The following is a 12,471-nucleotide window of genomic DNA, read 5'->3' on the forward strand; positions in this document are numbered from 1 at the left end:
CTTTCCTGCTTATGCAGGGGGTCGGACTCGATGATCTATTGAGGTCCCTTCCGACCCTAGCATCTATGAAGGCGCTTGGCAGAACAGGCTCTCCCAAACTTTGCTGGTCCCCCCTGGTGAGTTTACAGATGGCCACCAGGTCTCCCCTCAGCCTTCTCTTGTGAAGGCTGAACAGGTTAGAGGTCCCTGCAGCCTCTCTTTGTAGGGTCTGCCCTGTGTCCCCACATCACATGAGTGTCCCTCCTCTGGACCCTCTCAATGCTGTCCACATCCCTCCTGAAGTGTGGCACCCAGAACTGAACACAGTACTCCAGCTCATCTACTCCCATGCTCCACATCCAGAAGTGGAATCTGTTAAGACACTCGGGGGTTATCCCCAGCAGTCTCAAGCATGCCAGAGATGGAGCTCACGGAAATGTGTCATGCTTAGCCCTCCACCTCTTAGGCACTGTAATTCCAGGATCAGTAGTAGCATTAGAGTGGGTTAGGGAACCGGTGCTCAGGACAATGAGGTGTTGTTCACTACCTACTGTTTTAATCTTCAGACAGTGAGGGGCACTGAAGAGGTTTAGTCACTCTATTTCATATAGAAAGAGGGCATTTCCCCTACCCCAACAAATCCATTTGGTTCCAGAACTTTCTTCCAAAGTAAACTGGATTCTTAGCTTGCTGCTCCTCCCCATCATTAGTCAACTTGTCTATAACAGTCACCTCCCATGAAAGGTAGAGATCAAAACATGCTAATGCTTCCTTAGTGAACAGCTAAAATAGCTTCACCTCGCACCACACTGGAGACCCAGCCATGCTCAGAACTGCAGTCCAGAACAAACTTACTGTACGTGCATTTTTATTGCCTACAGCTGAGACTGGAGCTCACCAAGAACTCAGCATGCAGAGCCCATGCCAGAGTCACTGCCTCTTGCCAACCCACTCCCACTGACAAGCCCAGTCAGTGGCCACAGCATCCTCTTCCAACAGGTCCGCTACTATTAGTTAATGCAAGCCATTTTGGTTTTTGGAGACATCTCATTGTATTAACAGCCACTGTTGCTAACGGCTACTCATTAGGACAGCTTTCTTTACAGCTTACCCGACTCAAGCCTTTAAAGCTAAAGTCATCAAAAGATGCGAACTAGAGTTGCCCATTAGGTGCAAGACAACTGTCAAACTAGATGCCTAGAAGGAAGAACTGTATTAGTAAATGCATGCAACAACTGGATGCAGCATGTTAGTAGCACCATTTCTTAAAACAATTGTCAGCTCAGTGGTGGGCACAGACTCACAGCCTTGGGCTTAGGAGGTTAGAGATGTCTGGTAGACAAGGGGTTGAAGCCATATCACTCAACACTGAATCCCTCTTCAGTGGGTTACAGAAGTCTTGAAAAGATTGTCTACTGAGCCCCACAAGCTGGTAAACTGCTGCTTTGAAGTACCTTTCTGGCATTCTGTTCATACAAGCCTAGCTCTTCAAGAGCCTTGTGGGGCTTGCATAATTAAAAGAAAATAAAGAAACAAAAACACAAGTATGAGGAACTGAACTAGAGTACCAGAGAGTTTTCACACTGAAGTTTGTGACAAGTACCATTGGAAAGTTTGAAATGCTCCTTAAAACTTGGAAACTTTGTTGCATCACAAATGGGGTTGCTGTGGGACCATTTATGAGGAGATATCTTTTAGAGCCCTCAGAGGTGGGGAAGGGAAGAAAGGCAGAGCTAGTCAGTTAGGCTTTTTGTGAAAACCTTGGGTCTAGTGCTGTTACTTGGTACCAGCTGTGAGCAACTGTGCAGGCACCTCTACCCATCATACCAAAGTGTGGCAAACAAGCTGACATCCCAGTAGCCCTTTTGGGCAAGTCTCACAAATGCTAGAACTTCAGACAGCAGGATGCCCACATGCACCTGAAGGGAAGCACCAGCAAGAGATGGACTAAATTAACTTCAGGTCAGTTGATAGTTTGGGATCTGATAATCCTTGTTTAAATCAAGACCACATGGGAAGTTGGGCTGTGTGAAGCTTTGGTCCCCGATTCAATTCAGCAGAGATTTGGCCCATTTTGGTGGCCAAATCAAATCAGAGGACCCTTTAAATCTCTCCAAATCTATTTGGACAGATAGGCACAGCTTTAAAACGTTTTTCCTACATACCTCTAGGTAGCAGGGGCTCATGAATACTGTGATGCTGGGGCACATGAAGCATCCCACAGGAGTGCAGGGGGCTCCCCAGTGTGCTCGGCAGCAGACCTGGAAGAGGACCAGAAGCACTTCCAGTCCATTTCTGGGTCTGCCAAGGAGCATGCAGACCCCCTCCCCACCTTCAGCTCAGTGATTGGTGTCTTCTGGGACAGAGGGGGACACCTGGGGTCCCCTTGTGGTGAACTGCAGAGCTGGGGAGCTGCAGGGGACGCCCAGCAAACCCAGAAGTGGATTGGAAGTACTTCTGGGTTTGCCCCCAAGCACGGGGAGAGGCCCCGCAAACTGTTGGACAGTCCATGTACCCCAGCATTGCAGCAATCATAAGTGTCACTTGCTACCTCAAGGCATGTAGAGAAAAATCAACTAATCAAATCACCGACTCCAATTTGGGCCAAATCCAAATCAAATACAGCCCCCTTCATATATCCCTAATGGGCAGCACTGTAGCCAACCGCACCCGAGGGACAACTTTCACTTCTGCTTCCCTGGAAGATTTGAAAGAAGTCTGGCAACAGATAGCACTGCTACTCTAGCCCCATTCCAGTTACCCCCTGCACACATTTCAGCTACTTCCCCCTACCCACCCAAAAAATCTTACACCCACATCATGCACCATCCAACTTGCTCCCTTCTGCTTTCACCCTGCTTCTCATCAGCAGCTGGTTAACAGATCTAGTGACAGCCCACTGCCGCCTTTAAGGAAGTAGGAGATTCCCCAATAGCAAGGCTGCTTTTTTGCTATCCTTCAGCAAGGGCAGGCATCCACAGAAACAGCTGCAGCAGAGGATGAGCTCCCTACAGCTTGCTTCCAGCTAGTCCTGAGAAGACATTGCATCTAGGTACTGTAGTTCCTGCAGGCAGTCTAGGTCTTCATTTACAATCAGCACGGCAGCAGCACATTTACCATCAGGCAAGGTTTTACAAAAAGGTTACTACATCCTGCTCCATCACCTCTCCTACACTTCAGCATCCAACGCCACCACAGTAGCCTATAATTTAGGCTCCAGTGGAACCACTTAGATTCACAGATGTTAGGGTCAGAAGGGACCTCAACAGATCATCGAGTCCGACCCCCTGCATAAGCAGGCAAGAGTGCTGGGTCTAGCTGACGCCAGCTAGATACTCCTAACCTCCTCTTGAAGACCCCCAGGGTAGGGGAGAGCACCACCTCCCTTGGGAGCCCGTTCCAGACATTGGCCACTCGAACTGTGAAGAAGTTCCTCCTAATGTCCAATCTAAATCTGCTCTCTGCTAGCTTGTGGCCATTATTTCTTGTAACTCTTGAATACTCTGAAGGGTTCATTGATCAGAGTACTTGGAGATGCAATGGATACATCTTGTGACTGCTACCTCAGTTCTTCAGCAGTATCTACCAGACTCCACTGGAAGGATTGTAGACAACAGGACTAGGAGCCAGTTGAACACTTTTGGCCAACCCCACACTCCTTCAGTTTGCAAGTCATAGATAAACTGTGATGAAGCTTGATGCTGGAGAGAGATTTTAAATTCATATTTACTGAATGTTTAAAAGGCAGATCCATGAAGACGCCTTGCTAATGGAGATGTAACCTTAATTTTACTGACCACCCATGGTTCATATAAATTACTCAAGCAGTACAAGAGCCAGTCAAGTTGTTCATTTTGATCATAGCTACTGTTTATGTATACCAAGGGTATACTACCCCAAAGAACAAAAAAACACCACAGGTTGTAAACACCTCGTCTAATCAATGCTAGGGGATCAAAATTCTCCCTGCTCCCAGGCAATACCATACACCCTTCATCAGTTCTTGGGTGTCAACTCCTAGAGCTGGAAAGAGATGCCTAGGATTCTGACTGCACAGGATGCCTGACAAGTACCTGCACACACCACTGGCAGGGTGAGGGAAACCTGACCCCAAGACAGCCTTTTGGTGTACTGTGGCTCAACTACACCTCCTGCTACCCACCAGAGAGTTTACCCAAGTCAGTGGTATCCACATTCAAAAGCACATTTTAGGCACCAAATGTGAAACTGCACTATAGAGCAATGGGTTTGTTAGAACAGCCATTGTGGCTCAGGGACTCCATTCAGAAGGAAGAGCAAAAGCCTGAATTGAATTTCAATATTCATCACAAGTTGAGCCCAAGATTTGGATTAGGTATTAAAAGCCTTAATCCAACAGGAATAGAAGCATTGCTGGAATTCCATTTAAAGCATGGCTCTCCTACAGGATCCAAAACCCCCATCTAGTTTCACTGCTCAATTGGTCTGCCTCAGACTACTTTGATTGGAGCTGTTCAAACAGACAGATAAATGTGCCTATTTACAGCGCAATTTAGACCATGCCCCTTGGCACAGGAGATGGAGTCAAACTGCTAGCTAGGTTTGCTTCCTCCTAGCCATGTGCCCCCCACCCCACCACAGTCCATAGGAACAGTACTTGGCTCACTCTGTTGCACAGCCCAAGATTACAGCATCATGTGTGGGCTCAGCATGCTTGATCACCTGCAACTCCCTTGCTGTTGAAGGGAGTGCTGCGAGTCAGACTTCAGCAATCCATTCAAACATCTTACTGCTGCCAGCCAGCCTTGGGCTCATTTCAGTCAAATGCAACCATGCCTTTTGGGGGCAGAACAAGGAGTGACAGTTTTCAGCAAGAGTGCCCAGCTGGTCAGCACAACCTATATAGCAAGTGTTCACACAAGATTAAGTGCGGAAAAAAAACAAACCAAACAAACCCCCCAAAACAACAAATAAAAAACACACCAATAAGACCAAGAAGGGCAGAGAAAAGAAAGCCACCAAGAGAGAGGGAGAAGTCCACTGCCCTTCTAGAGAAGGCATACAGTACAGCAGTTTGAAGCCAGTATGTGCCTAGCACTGATGTGCAGAAGGTATGCCACATTCCTGGCTCTACAAACCCCAGCAGGATGCCTGGCAAACCACTTAATAAGGGAAGTTTATGCATTATGGTTGGGAGGCTCAGAGTTAAAAGCATCATTTAGGAGTCGGCGCCATTCTTACCAAGCATGTGCTTGCTCAACACCTGGTAAACCAGAAAGCTCTCTCCCCCCCCCCCCCAAAAATTAGAGATCAGCAGCCAAATGAATCCCTATACTCCCATGGGTGGATGCCCGCTTTGTACAACACCCCTCACCCTCTACTCAAGTCGCCTCATCTTCCCATCCTGCCTAGAGGAAACCAAGCATCAGGGCATGAGAGGGGGTTGGGCTTCCCCAAAGGTATTCCTGGCTGAATGAAGAGCTCAGGCAGAGGAGCATGCCGATTTGTTAAGGGCCTTGCCTACACAGGAAGTCTAGGTTACACCACTAACTGCTATGCCAATGCTGGCAGAGTGCCAGAATGGCATTTTGGTTCTACTTGGACGCCATCCTAGAGGGAAGCCAAAGGCTGACTTGTGTCCATGTGGGCACTCTGGCTTACCACTCCTCAGCCTAAGGCTAGGAACCCCTGTGCTATGGACCAGAAGTGACCACAGACTGACAAGCTGCAGACCAGCATACTGCAGAATGGCAGTCAACCCCTTTTTTTTTTTTTTTTTTTATATATATACCAAGTATAAAAAAGGATTGGCTACCTGCCCACAGTATGCCAGTCACTTCCAGTCCATGGTTTACTAGTCCACGGTCACTTCCTGTCTGGCAGCCAGCCTTCCTGTAGACCAGCAGCCAACCCTTTGCAGCCCAGGACCAGGACACAGTTGGGGGGTGGGAACCCCTGCTCTAGCAGAGTGAGCACACCTTCTGACATTACTTCTCCATGCTGAAAAGCCCCAAGGCTGGCTGAATCAGTACAGCCATTCTGCACTAAAAAGGCATTAAATTCACTCTCATCCTTTCAAAAGGAAAGGGTCAGAGCTGCTCAAAAAACAAACTGTGGCTCTGTCTATGCTACTTACTAATGCTCTCTCTGAAAGCTGGATTCCCCTAGTGCCTTCTAGATTAAGAGAGGCTGCTAGACAGCACCATGGCTCTAGCTCTCATTTCATCTGTTGTGGTAGGTTAGCCAACATGGTTTCACATACCAGCTGCTGCCTGTAGTCATGTCAGCCTGCTCCTATTAATTGAGACCAACGGGGGGGGGGGGGGGGAGGAGAGGAGGGAGGAGAGAAGGAATAAGGGTGAGAAGAACCACCCACAAAACAGAATCCACTGTCAAGTTGTCCTTGAAGACTGGCTTGACAATTCAAGCTACCTAGACATGTAAATAGGGGTGCACCGATAAAAAAGTTTTTTTGGGCTGATACTAATGACCAATTATCCACTAGCCATATTGTCTGGTACTGATCCAATTGCCGATACGCAGCCTGGCTGCTTGGACAGCAGCATCCAGCTGGTAAGTCTGTTGGGTGGGGAGGGGAAGAGGTGTGTGGGGGCAGATACTGCCCAGCCAGGGCAAGGCAGGGAATGGGAGAGAGCTGCTAGTGGCTCATCCAGGGGACAGGGGTTGCTCCTACCACTGCATACACCCCTGGGGGAGGCATGGGGACATGTGCCCTTTGGGGATCTGTGCATGGGGCAAGGGCAGGCTGCTACAGCAGGCTACAGCCAGGGGCGGTGCTGGGCTCTTCCTGGCCAGGCATTGGGCTGGGGCTGCACTTGGGGCAGGTGGTAGCTACAGCCCAAGGGTAGTGCCCCTTCCCAGCACCATCTACTCTAAGTGCAGCCCTGGCCCACACCCCACCAGGAAGAGCCTGGCACTGCTCCCAGTCCACATTAGCAGCCCACCCTTGCCCCATGCACACATCTGGAAAGGGGCCCATGCCTCCCCAGGGGTGCACACAGCAGCAGGACCACCACCTCCCTCCCCTGGGATGAGCTGCTCATGGTTCAGTTCTGCATTCCGCATGATCCCACCTGGGCAACACCTACCCCTGCCCTACTCCCTCCTTCACTACAGGGGCCTCAGGCCCCCCCCCCCCCCCCCCCCAAACTTACCAGTTAGAGACAGGTCTCCAAGCTGCAAAGCTACACTCCTGGACATGTGTATGCTGCAGCTGTTCACATGCTGATAAAGGCTGCATGCAACATTAATCTGCCACATCAGCCCCCAAAAAGCATCAATTGCCAATAATGTCAATTTCCCTTTTATTCAGTGCCATTATGACATGGACCAATGTACAGTGCACTTTTATGTGTAAATATCTACAACCCCACTTTTAAAATGTGGGAATATTCTGAATGCAAGAGAAATGCAAAGTTGTCTCACCATCCAGAACCCAGTTTCTGGCCAATTAAATTCTTGTACTTCCACTCTTCAGGTATTGTATTTGAAGAGTTTTCTATGAACTCTTGCATGCTACACAAAACTATGCTGGTTTATTAGCAACATGCAGGTGTTACCTAGCTTTTTAGGTCACTCACAGCCAGAGATCAAGGTATCCAGCAGATACAAATTTAAGTGGAAGGAAAGCATCCTATTTTTGCCTAGTTTAAGGCCTGGCATACTACATTTAGTGAAAGGCATTCACTCAATGACATGCATCGATTCTTTGATCAAGTTCCCTATGCACATCCTGGTCTCTCAGAAAGGCCTTGGTCAGTGTCAGAGAGGCCTCTCCATCCTTGACACTTCCATAAGCTACTAAGGAAAGTCCAAATACTGAATTGTTACATGCATGGGGGGGAAAAGCAGTGAGAACGAATCAGTGAACAGTTTTATAGCTTTGTCTAGACAGGAGTAAGCAAGTTCTCTTCACAGTGCTTAAGTTACTCACTCATTCTTAAATCAGTTCTCTCCTGCAGAAGGAAGTATGCCTGATATTATCATGCCTTTTCTATTTGGGCCTCTCACTCCAGAAGACCAAGGTTATAAATACAAGATGTCTACCAGTTTAAAATTTCTCTCTCCTTTTTCCAAAAAGTGTCCATTCTTGGATGTCATGCTTGGGACTGTGTAGGAAGGATGAATGCTACATCTGTTCCAGAAGAATGGTCTCATTTGTCAAAGGGGTTTGAAGATCAAATAGGTAAAACTCCATCTACAATTGCTCAAGAAGCATTTGTGCAATATTAGCACTTCCCTCCCTATATGCACAAAATACCAAACACAAACCCAGTAACAGTGTGAAGCAAAGTAACTGTGTTACTTTACTGAATGCCTTATGATTTCAGGGATGGAGCAAAGGCAGTTAGAGCAATTAAGCAGCATAAATACTAGAAAGATGGCTTCTGCTTCATGGCCAAGGGAGACTAGGTGTGCATGCACACACATATACAAAGCATCTTTTGACCAAATAGATTATACACCTCTCCCTCATAAGGCACCCTATTCTTAGACTGGATCTAGCAGCTACTACTGCCCTCCTAGATTAAGGTTCTTTACCATTGCAAAGCTATCCTACTGTTTATTACTAACTGCAATACCACAAGATCTAGAGGTGTCCAGTCTATAATCCTCCAGAAGGAGAACAAGCCAACTGCTCAACCACTACAAGTGTGTTAAGTGGGCCACTTCAGAATTAAGGAGCTGCTGCTGTGGAGCAGAACAAAGAAAAGCAACAATCCCAGGAACAATAGTGTTTAAAGTAAAAATTGAGCTCTAAAGCTACAATCAAGTTCACTTTCATGTTCCCTTGCAGGAAGGAGTCTACCACCCTTAAAGAAGTGGCACCATATTCAATAATCAAAACAGCAGTCACATTATGTTCCCTGGGAAAAGGTCATCGTCATCATCTGGTCAGTCATGCAAGATGAGCATGCATGTTGCTTCTGATGCAGGTTCATCCCCAATCAAGAGTGGGCTAATTCTAGACACTCAGTGCTCAGAGTTTATGTATGCTTAACCCCTCCCCCCCCCCCCCCAAAAAAAACAAAACAAAGACAAAACAAGCTTGGGGCAAATTCATATTATGACAGACAACCTTAGATCCTCAAGAGTTCAAGCACAGCTACATACAAGCATGATGCATTAGTCACTCTAGGTAGAGATTACCAAAATAGCCCTGTTTAATATGTATAGACAAGAAAATTACTCATGTAGTATCCCAAATGGCTTGTACCAGCAACCTGTACTGCAGGTTCGCAGTTTGTTTCAGAACATGACCTAATGGGAAGCAACATTCATGAAGCTTTACTGCTGGATGAGAGAGAGAATTCCCTATTTCAGATTAACTTTAAACCCACAGGTTTCTAATCATCCTCAAAAAAAAACCAAACAAACAAAAACCAAAAACACACCACACACACACCAGCTTTCCTTATTGTCACTGAAGGTGTGCTTTATGAACAGTACTGTTGAAACAGCTTGCCTCATGCATGGAACTTCTCATTCTTGGCACTAGAAAGGATGGAGCAGTCTCACAGGAACACAGAGCGAACAGCAACAATGACATCACCAACGCAGATCCCTATCGAGAAGAAAATGCAGCAGCAAGTTGAATCCAGGAGCTGCATCTCCAAGATTGGTGCAAAAAAAACCCAACAAGAGCATTTGAAGTAGGAATCTTGAGAAAGTAAATGCACCTTGTGACAGGGAGACATAACCCAGCTGCCTGTAATTTCAAGGAGACTACTAACAGTCAGCGACCTTGTCTAATGTTTAGGAATCCTTAGGCAAGATAGGGGCTAGCTTAACAGAGTTAGATAACTGCAGAACTAAGACACTCGTAACTATGCACAGCCACAGTTAAATACTTTCCTGCAGTTCCCAGAACCAACCAAATTTAAAGAGGAGAGGCACGTCAAGGTCTTACATAATCAGAAGTCATTACAGAAGCAGGTTTTAGAAATAAAGAGACTCGGCTAGAAAAAGAATCCAACACTAACAGGCAATTGTTAGACAGCAATTGCTAAAGCCAGTGTCATGCTTGACTAGATGTTTGACCTGAACACATGAACACTATAAAGCACTTGGATCCTTATGACTTTGCCTTCAAATAGGTAGGTTAGCACAAGTTTTCCCAACATGTTTAACAAGGCAGAAGTACTGCTTTTAACCCGAGCTGTTCCATAAACTAGTGATCAAGTCCCAACTACTTTATGCATTCTGGCAGCCAGGCCAATTCAGCCATCTCATGCACTGTCCCCACCCCCCCCAAATAGAGTTCTAGCATCAGAAACTTAGACAAACACTATTTGAACTTAACCCATTTCAGGCAGGGCAATAAAAAAAAATAAAACCAAAAAAAAACGCCCAGTACTTTTAAACAAGGACAGAAGAGGCATTATGCTACAAATCTCAGCCTTAAGAGTATCCTCTTTGTCACAGTTTCTTCAACTTCTGTTACCAATAATAAACGCCCTTGTGACAGTTACAAGTCAAGCTTGGGTAGAAAAAGTCTACAGTAGAGACTGCAAGGCTACGAAGCAGATACTATATACTAGCATTAAAACAACTCTTCTAGACTTCAAATTCCCCCCTAGAAACTGCACTGATTTGAAGAGGCACACTAGTCTCAAACCATGCAAGAATTGCATTGGTTTAAGTTCACAATTTACTAGGGGATATCAAAATTCAACTCCAGCTATTATGCAACTCCACCTGTCCAGAGGACCAGCAGCTCCCTCCATCTTAACTGCATCATAACATCCTGCACTATTATCCCTTTAACTTGCATTCTAGACCTCTGCTGGGATGCATTAGGTCTGTATTTCTGCACCCATCCAGTCAGGGTTGCCCATGTCAGTCTGCAAGTTGCTGGCTCACAAACATGAAACACATTCAGAGAAGAGAAATCCAATTGAAGTTCATTTAGAACTTACATTCCTGGAAAAAGATAACCTGATTGTCTATGAGGAAATCTGGCATATACAAACTTTGTCCATAACTTTGTCCTGACAGGAAACAGCCTACCCACATAAAAGGTGCAGCCCTTGCAGTGCAAAAAACTTATATTAAAGTCTATTTCAAAGTAGAGTAAAACTACACTTGTCTTTGGGACATTTGTTCATAGCAGTAAAGCAAGTAAGACTCAAGCTACAGCAGCCAGTTGGTCTTAAAACAGGATAACTTTTTTTTTTTTGAGCCAACACAATGCCCATGTTATACTACAGGTCAAAGCTAGCTCTGCCCCCAGCAGCTATCCAGATGTAGTGCCATCTTGTACTGAAAAAGCCACCTAAAAAGTCGATTTTGGATTTGGGCTGTTAGCATGTACGGGACAGCCACTACAGGTAAACTGCTATTGATACCAGAGCCAGCATGGGTATCTGCAGTATTCTACCACACAGGCGCCTCAAAAAAGTCACCACTTGCTTGTGCAAATCCCTTGAAAGCCAGGCTTCACAGAACCCAGCGTTCTGCCTCAAGCTACTTTATAGCTACACAAAAGTTGTATCGTGACAACAGCACTTAATCTAAATGCAGGCATGGGGGGTGGGGTGGGAAAAGACTAACAAAAAAAAACAAAAAAACAAAAACAAGCTACAGTTCCTTAGTTTAACTTCTTAGCTCCTGAGAGTCTTCACCATTACTCTTCCCATCTGTTCAAGGGTGGCTGTTGAAAAAAACAGGACTTGTGGTTCTTTCACAGCAGTTCTGCTTATTTCAGCAGTTTAACAGTATCTTGCACTTCTCTAGACTAGAAGCCTGTGATTGGTATCAGTTGAGAGAACCCACAAGAGAAGTGTTTGCCATTTCACCTCCAGCCTTGCGCTTGGTTCGTTTAGGAAGAACAACATTCAACCTAGGATACTTTCCTTGTTCACTCAATTCACCATACCTTGACAAAGTCTTATTAGTTCATGGATAGCAAGTCATGTGTTTGGTCAGCTGCTGAAGTCACAAGGGAAAGACAGCATGCTTCTTCCTGACTAAGGGTATGGCATACAACAGCTTCAATTACATAGCAATATCCAGCTGACCACCCTGACATTACCCCACACTATTTGTAACTAGGAGCAGTTGAGCAAACACTATGGGCAGGCACGCTTGCTCTGTAGAAGCCAGACTGGGCACTGGCTGACACCACTAACTGACAGCCAAGGAAACCAGTATTTCCAAGTCAGTCATATTAAACACAGAAAGCCAGAGCCAAGCAGTGGCACGCACACTCTTCAGCAGGGCTGCCTGGGGGGTGCAGCCCTTTTGCCCCAGGCAGGGGTCCAACAACACCGGGTTACAGCTTGTCAGGCACACACAGCAGCTGGCGAGAACAGCCAGTGCCGGCCACCGCTCTGAACTGTCCATGCACTGCTACAATCCCACCTTGCCTGTTCAGGCCCCAGCACCTCGCTCCCCGCCCCCCCGGACACACAACAGCCGCTCCTCCAGCTCAGCTGGGCCGGGGCCGGAGCACAGGCAAGGCTGGATGAGGCGGGGCATAAGCCGCGGGGG

The 12,471-nt window shown here is 46.6% G+C and overlaps 1 protein-coding gene across 1 annotated transcript in view; it reads right to left on the reverse strand.

Annotated features, from left to right (window-relative positions):
* RAB7A (RAB7A, member RAS oncogene family) overlaps positions 1-12,471 on the reverse strand; it is a 30,385-nt gene that overhangs the window by 17,603 nt on the left and 311 nt on the right. The gene's annotated exons all lie outside the window — the stretch shown is intronic.

The sequence above is a fragment of the Alligator sinensis genome, unplaced genomic scaffold (genome assembly GCF_000455745.1).
Source record: "Alligator sinensis unplaced genomic scaffold, ASM45574v1 scaffold839_1, whole genome shotgun sequence".
Taxonomy (NCBI): Eukaryota; Metazoa; Chordata; order Crocodylia; family Alligatoridae; genus Alligator; species Alligator sinensis.